Genomic DNA, 8,839 nt, shown 5'->3' with positions numbered 1-8,839 from the left:
GCACAAAATAGGTGATGTCAGAATTCAACATTAGGTGCATACCCCAAGCCAGGGGTAGGCAACTTGGGCTCTTTTATGACTCGTGGACTTCAACTCCCAGAATTCCTGAGCCAGCATGGCTCAGCTTGGAAACCTCTCCCTTTCCCCTCAGCATGGCTGGTTCAGGAATTCTGGGAGTTGAAGTCCATGAGTCATAAAAGAGCCAAGGTTGCCTACCCCTGCCCCAAGCCAAGAAGGGGTTTAGAGATCAGAAGTGGAGAACTGCAAGGGAAATGGTATACAAAAGATCCAGTTCCCTTTTCCTGACAGTTCCTCCCCCATTCCCAAATTTGCATTGGCTGGGTTCACAAATTATGCTCATAATTTGGTTAAATATGATTTTTTGAACATGCCACAATTGTCTGGGTTCACACTTTCCACCCGGCAATCATAGCAAATTTCTGGATTCAAATTCCATGCTAAACCAAAATCAGGCCAACTCCATTATAGCTTAGTGTGATGTTTGAACCCAGACAACATTTTTCAATAATAATACCTACCCCAAAGCTCAGCCTGTACCAGCACAAGGCCTTCCTCAGACACTTTTGCTTTATAAAAGTCCAACAGAAATCTGCAGCAACTTGGGTAGGAAAATACAGCCAAGCCGCTTTCCTTCTTAATCTTTAGGCAAAAGCAATTGTGGTATTATGCTAGGAGTTGAAGAGCTTGACCCACAGCAGGATTTTTCTTGGAGAGATTACAAAAAAGAACCCTCACCCCACCGCCTACTCCTGTTTTTTTTCCCCTTGTATTTCTTTTATAACAGTAGAGTTTCACATCCAAGTCTTCCTTTTGCTAAGCTAAAAGGAGTGACTAAGGCTCATTATTATAAGTGTTGGGATTCAATCTGGGAAAATATATTCTCAAAGCTTTTCCTTCACAATCACTATCTGGAACAGAGATAGATTAAAACTTCTGGGACTTCTGGATTCTGGGAGTTTTGCAGGCCCTGAACAGAATGCCTTTTGTGCACAAGAGATAATGCAGCACTGGCTGAGACAGAGAAGGCACATACATGTTTCTCTTTCTCTCTGGACAACAGAATTCAGAATTTAAGGTCATCCATAACTGCTCAGCAGAAGAAGAAAAAAAAAGACAAAGCAGAACATAAGAACTGTGCTGGATTACAGTTATTATGTCCAGTATTTCTAAATAAGATAGAGTTCTGACCTCTGACCTCTAATGCTATTAACAGCATAAACAATGTTGAAAGAAAAATCTTCAGGGTCCAGTCAGTGGTGGGATTCAAATAATTTAACAACTGGTACTCTGTAGGGGGGGGAGGCAGAGGGGGAGGCAGGGGGCGCTGCCATGGGCTGGCTCTGAAATGGCCAGACTAGTGTACATTCACGTGCCTCCAATTCCTTGCTTGCTGCAATCTGGCTTTGCAGCACGCAAGGGGATTGGAGGCATGTGAATGCACGCTACTCGAGTCTCAAAAAACCGGGGTTTTTTACCCACTCCTGGATTTTCGCTTCCAGACTGTTTAACTTTCTTTAAAGTTTACTTGATGCAGAATGCAGATCCTTTCCAGTCTGCATTAAGTTAAATAGTCTGGCAGCGAAAAGCCAAGGGGAGTGGAGAAAAAAAAATGTTCTCATGTATGGGGAGGATTTTTGCTGCCTGGAGTGGGGGAAAATTCCATTTTTTTGAGACGACAGATTAGCGTGCAATCATATGCCTCCAACCGTCTTGCTTGCTGTAAAACCAGATTACAGCAAGGAAGGGATTGAAGGCACATGAATGCACGCTAGTCTGGCCATTTTGAAACCGAACTCAAAAAAAAAATATTAGGTATTGATTCTGTTGAACCAGTGCAAACCGGCTGAATCCCACCACTGAATCCAGTCCAAACTGGGAATAAACAAAATGGAGACTGCTTCAGAAAGAAGGTTCTAGTTTATTGAGTTGCAGAACTAGACAGAAGTGTGGCTCTGGAGCAGCTGACCAACTGATCTGATGAGTACAAGGATTTTTATACAGTTTTACAACATTTTGTAAATTGAGGCTTGCTTTGTGTACTTTTGTTATTATATTTGTTTAGCTTGTTTCACAAAAGTTAGCAATGAACTAAAATACTTATTTTCTTGGACCTAATCCTGTCAAACAAATGTAATTAATTTTATGCCCTTATCTTTAATCTGTCTATTACCTCCATTGAGCTCTCTTTGTGAATCAACAGGCCTGATTCAATGTTTCTGCTTTTTGCAATAGCCAGGGATTTCGTGAGTGAAACATTGCTTCTGTATTTCTTTTACAGAGTTTTATTCTTGTATTTGGGAGGCATAGTAAAAAAGGATGGGGGGGGGGCTGCGTTCTTACCCCAACAACGTAGACCAATGTTTCTCAACCTTCGCAGCTTGAAGATATGTGAACTTCAACTCCCAGGATTTCCCAGCTAGTCCATGCATCTTCAAGATGCCAAGGTTGAGAAACACTGGCAAAGACAGTGGAGAGTTTCCAGCCTAATGGAAATGAAAGACAGAAAGAAAATGCAATAATATGTGACAAATTTGTAGATTGTGGTCCACAAATACTTCTCTTCCACCTCCTCCTCCTCCTCCTCCTCCTCCTCCTCCTCCTCCTCCTCTAAATTGCCCTAAAAGATGAACTCAGATACTCTTTCAGACCCTGGAAAGATAATTTCAGTTTACTGTACAAGTTTCGCTTGAGATCCTCTTTATTACTTCTTCCAATTGAAAGCAGGCTTTGGCCTCAAAAAACAGTCCAAGGACACGTGTCTGGCTGGCTGCTAATATACCACATGATTTTCTGAGAATTGTTTTGCCAAACTCATAATACAGTACTACATTATTCATTGAACTTTACATGAGAATAATGCCAGGTTTTGTATAAGTTGGTCAAGTTTTCAGGCCATAGCCTTAATTGCTCTCTAACACAAAGCCTTCTGGTTGTGTTCCTAGAAGATTCTTTAGCAGATTAGTTAAGGATCAAGCAGATACATCTATAAACATGCTAAACTTAGCTTGCTCACTTTTCTGTATCTTAGCATGCTGTGTGAAGCCCACTTGGTTAGCTTATGGTTCAATATATTCCATGATGAAAGAAAGTGGGTTGCAGAAGTTCACATGAATGCAACCTATGTGTTTGTATGATCTAAACCAATCATTAGGTATTTTTTGTTTGCTGGCTGGCCTTATGACATTGGAATGATGCTTTCTTGATTAGATCAAATAGAATAGAATAACAGAGTTGGAAGGGACCTTGTAGATCATCTAGTCCAACCTACCCAAGCAAGAGTCCCTACACCATTTCTGACAGTCTCTTCTTGAAAGCTTCCAGTGATGAAGCACCAACATCTGAAGGCAGTCTGTTCCATTGGTTGATTGTTCTCACTGTCAGAAAATTTCTTCTCATTTCCAGGTTGACTCTCTCCTTGATCAGTTTCCATCTGTTATTCCTTGTCTGGCCTTCAGATACTTTGGAGAATAGGTTGACCCCCTCCTCTCTGTGACAGCCCCTCAAATATTGGAACATTGCTATCATATTTCCCCTGGTCCTTCTCTTCTCTAGACTAGCCATGCCCAATTCCTTTAACCATTAAATTTAAACTTACCAACAAAGATTAAAGGGAGAATTTGTCAGTAAATTTAAATTTAAGACACAAATAGTCTGTTGCAGAATGTGACTGCCTGTAAAGGCTCCTAGATTGGGGCTTAAAGGTGAAAGCGAAAGTATGCTCCATCCCATATTTGTGGTAGACCAGGTTGCCTTGATAGACCGGTCTCACCGGAAAATACTCCTGTAACCGTTCTTCATATGTTTTAGCCTCCGGTCCCCTAATCATCTTTGTTGCTCTTCTCTGCACCTTTTCTAGAGTCTCAAGATCTTTTTTATAGTGTGGAGAATACTGTGATTACAGTATTCTAGGTGTGGTCTTACTAAGGCTTTATAGAGTGGTATTAATACCTCACATAATCTTGACTGAATCCCTCTGTCAATGCAACTTAAGATTGCATTGGCTTTTTTGGCTGCCACTGCACACTGTTGGCTCATATTTAATTGATTGTCCACTAAGACTCCAACATCCTTCTCACAGTTACTGCTATTAAGCCAGGTTTCACCCAATCTATATGTATATGTTTGTTTTTTCTTGCCTAAGTGTAAGACTTTACTTTTCTCTACATTGAATTTCATTTTGTTATATAGGACCAAGTATTCAAGTCTATCAAGATCCCTCTGGATCTTGAGCCTATCATCTAGGGCAGTGGTTCTCAACCTTTTTAATGCCGTGACCCCCAACCGGTCGTAAGTCGAGGATTACTCAACCGGTCGTAAGTCGAGGACTACTCAACTGGTGCAGCACCGTTTGCAGAATGGGACTTTTGGCGGGCTCAGCAGGGCAGAGACAGCCTGGACAATTCCTATTGGCTTTTGAAAGCCAATAGAATTAGACTCTATTCAAGAGAGTCTATTCTATTGGCTTTCAAAAGCCAATAGAATAAAAGGGAGTAGCACAGCTAAGGAAAAGGGGGAAAAAATGGCGGACTGCGTTGATTGGCGACCCCCGTGAAATGATCGTTCGACCCCAAATGGGGTCCCGACCCACAGGTTGAGAACCACTGATCTAGGGTGCTGGTTATTCCTGCCAGGTTGGTGTCATCTGCAAATTTGATAAGTTCTCCTTCTATTACTTCATTTAGGTCATTTATGAAGATGTTGAAGAGTACTGGGCCTAGGACAGAACTTTGTGGTACACTACTGCTTACTTCCCTCCATGTACACATAATACCATTAAGGACTACAGTGCTGTTTGTCAGCCAGTTAAAAATCCATCTGATGGTGATGCTGTCTATCCCACTTTTTTAAAGCTTTCCAAGAAGTAGGTTGTGGTCTACTTTGTCAAATGCACTCCAGGATTTTTGAAAGATAAATGGTGCTAGCTAGGAGTGAATTTTTTATACCTTTGTAATCTACATAAATATGCCAACATTTGTGGAAAGAACAAGGAGGTCTTGTATAAAAACATCCAAGCAGGAGTCACAGATGCTCCCTATAATATTTGCTGGAATGAACTCTTGCATGTGTAAGGGCTTGGGAATTTATTTGGGCAAGTAGAATCACCCAGAGTCACCATACATGAGGAAAGAAAGGAAAAGAAAAAGAAAGGAGTTCCTACAGATTTTACTCCACTAGTGGTTGCCAACTATAGGAATAGAGAGAATCAGAATAGAGCTGAAAGGGACCTTGGAGGTCTTCTGGTCCAACCCCCTGCTCAAGCAGGAGACCCTATATCATTTCAGACAAATGGTCGTCCAGTCTCTTCTTAAAAACCTCCAGAGCTGAAGCACCCACATTGTCTGAACACAAGCTGTTCCACTGCTTAATTGTCCTCACTGTTAGGAAGTTTCTCCTTAATTCCAAGTTGCTTCTCCCTTTGGTCAGTTTCCAACCATTGTTTCTTGTCTTGCCTTCTGGTGCTTTGGAAAATAAATTGAGCCCCTCCTCCTTGTGGCTGTCTCTCAAATACTGGAATACTGCTATCATGTCCCCCCAGTCCTTCTTTGCACTTTTTCCAAACTTTCAACATCTTTTTTGTAATCTGGTAACCAAAACTGGATGCAGTATTCCAGATGTGGCCTTACTAAGGCTTTATAAAGTGGTATTAATACTCCATGTGATTTTGATTCTGGGCCTCTGTTTAAACAACCAAGGATTGTATTAGCTTTTCTGGCTGCTGCTGCACACTGCTGTCTCATGTTTAAGTGATCATCCACTAGGACTCCAAGGTCCCTCTCACAGTTACTGTTTTTGAGTCAGGTTTAGCCTAATCTGTACTTGTACCTTTGGTTTTTCCTGCCCAGGTAAAAAACCTTGCTTTTCTCCACATTAAATATTTTGTTGGATAGGGCCCATTGTTCAAGTATGTCAAAATCTTTTTGGATTCTGAGCGTGTCTTCTAGTGGGGTGTTGGCTATTCCTGCCAACTTAGTGTTATCTGCAAATTTGATGAATTCCCCTTCTATTCCCTCATCTAAGTCATTTATAAAGATATTGAATAGTACTGGGCCTAAAACAGAACCTTGTGGTAGTGCTCATCTGCATTTCACAGGAGATTGGCGGCATAAACATTTCATAAATAAATAAAAAATAAGTAAATGTATTTAGGTTTAGTTGGACTGACTTTATTTTTAAAATTTGGTAAGTGTAGTGGTCTTTCCCCCTTTTTCTAATGTGCTTGCTTTACACCCAGAGATTTTGTTTACTGTTTTCTAAGAGAATTTCTGATTAAAAATTTCCCCACTGTGTATGGTTACACAACAATGTTTTGTATTCCAAGACTAACACAAGGTTTATTCTGGTTTTGATTTCTGGGTTTTAGGTAGGAAGACTCAAGCATTTTTAATGTAATTTTTCAGACACTGGGCTGAAGGGAACAATGCTGGGAAAAATAGTTAAGAATTTTCTGCTATCATTGTGATAGTATGGGCAAAGAACTTTGGACATTTTATAGATTTGGAAGACTGGCAAAAACTTTCGGATAAAAATATTAAGCTTACAAAAGCGGTAGCATATAAAGTAAACTTATATAAGATGTTTTATAGATGGCATATGACACCAGTTCGTTTAGCGAAAATGTTTAAACATGTTTCGGATATTTGCTGGAAATGTAAACAACAGCCAGGCACTTATTACCATGCCTGGTGGATATGCCCTATTGCTAAGAAATATTGGTCTAAGATCCATAGATGGTTGGAAAAGATGATGAAATTACAGATAGAATTTAAACTGGAATTGTTTTGGTTAGGAATATTAAGACGTAATTATGGTAAAGAGAATGACTGTTTGATATTGCATGTTTTAACAGCTGCAAGGATAGTATTTGCCCAATTTTGGAAAAATGAGAATTTACCATCTGACCAGATTATAATTACTAAAATTTTAGAGTGTGCAGAAATGGATAGACTAACATTAGAGATGAAAGAAAAAGATGATTCAATTTATTTTATAACTTGGGAAATTTTTTATCAATGGTTAGAGACACGTTAGAACTTGAAGGATTTAATATTTTAGAATAGATGACTGATTTTTAACTGAGTTCTAACTAACATTTTGATGATATGATTATTTTTCCTGATTTACTGATTTTCATCTGTTACTTTTGATTGTTAGGATTTTTTGAGATTTTATTAATAGTGTTTACTCAATAGATTAATATATTTGTTTATTAATTGTTTTTAATGTTATAATCTGAGCTTCGGTAAAAATGGTTGACTATGATATTTACTCATTATTATGATCCGGACGGTAGCTTGTTTGTTGAAATATGTGATTGCACCTATCCTTATTTTACCCTAATTTATTCCCTTCCCCTTCCCCTTTCCTTCCACCCCCTCCCTTTACCATACCTGTATTGTTCCTATTTTTCCTCATCTATATAAACTTAATAAAATTTTGTTAAAAAAAAAAGAATTTTCTGCTGCATAGATTAGAGAGCTTGGTGACTTGATCTGACAATGGATTTGCAGTATCTGCTAAAATAAATTCTGCTCCAGCATGGATGGCAGTTTGCTACAGAGTCCATTATTGTGTGTCATTCTCTAGTCAACTTTTTCTACCAGAACAAAAACAAAAAAGAGTTGAACTGAAAAAAATTATGGCTGTGCTCACATAACATGCTTCATATAAGATGTTGAACCAAATACTCAAATAGACTGGGCTTGTACAACACCCAAAGATAGATAGACACAGACACACAGATACACACACACACTTTAATCAATGTTAATGCTCATCTGATTTAATATGAACAATGCATTTTCTGTCATATGATGTCCTGATGAATCAAGTCATGCTAATATAACCCATGGTGGTAAATGTTGCATAGAAAAAGAAGTAGGTGTGGAAAAAAGAGGGTGGAAAATTTTGGATTGTGGATTTAGGATAAGTCAGAGATCACACAAGATTTGTAGAAAGAGTTTCAGAATGAGTAAAAGGAAACACTGCATGTATGTGCAAGAAGAGCTCCTAGCCACAAAGAGAATGGTTAGACACCATTGTATGATATTGTTTACCTATTGAGTTAAGCCAGGTTTTTTTTAACCTAGAGTTTATTGAATATAAGTAGTCCTCGAGTTATAACCTTAATGGAACCTGCCCATCACAGTCATAACTCATGACAATTCTAAATTGGATCACCCATGTGACCAACCCAATTTTATGACTTTTTTGCAGTGGTCATTAAGCAAATGCTGCAGTCATAAAGCGACCATTGTGGTTTTGCCAAACACTGGAAGTAAATGCTGGTTTTCAGCAAATCCATTGTAAAACGCATATTACCGTGAGCTGCAGCAAACAGCTATAAATCTGGCCTGGTTGCTGAGCACCTGAAGTGCGGACATGTGACTGCCAGGGAGCCCCAACCATTAGAAGTTCAAAGCTTGTTTGTAAGTACCACCAGGGTGGTCCATCATAACTTCAAACGGTCATAAATCGAGGACTAACTTTATGCTACAGCAGGTTGGTTCATACAGCATGTTTAGCTGTGTTTACACATGTGGATGCAGGCCATATACACACATAGCCTCTACCCAAACTTTTAACCCTTTCAACAAAAGAATTGCATGGCTATTAGCACAGTTTTGTTGGCCAGGGTAGATTATTAAGTCACCGATCAGTGAAGCTGGATGGATAGTGCTGGGCGGTCTGCAAGTTCAAGGGCTTCCATGGAAAAATTCCACTGTTTGACAGACAAAACAAACAGCTGACTTTCAGGGTCAGGAAACATGCTTGGACACATATCAGAAGCACTCAGATGGGAAATGATTGGGTGATGCAA

Source organism: Crotalus tigris, unplaced genomic scaffold, assembly GCF_016545835.1.
Source record: "Crotalus tigris isolate CLP2741 ecotype Arizona unplaced genomic scaffold, ASM1654583v1 scf7180000017987.690289119674:8195010, whole genome shotgun sequence".
NCBI classification, from domain to species: Eukaryota; Metazoa; Chordata; class Lepidosauria; order Squamata; family Viperidae; genus Crotalus; species Crotalus tigris.
Note: the sequence above shows the minus strand (reverse complement) of the source record.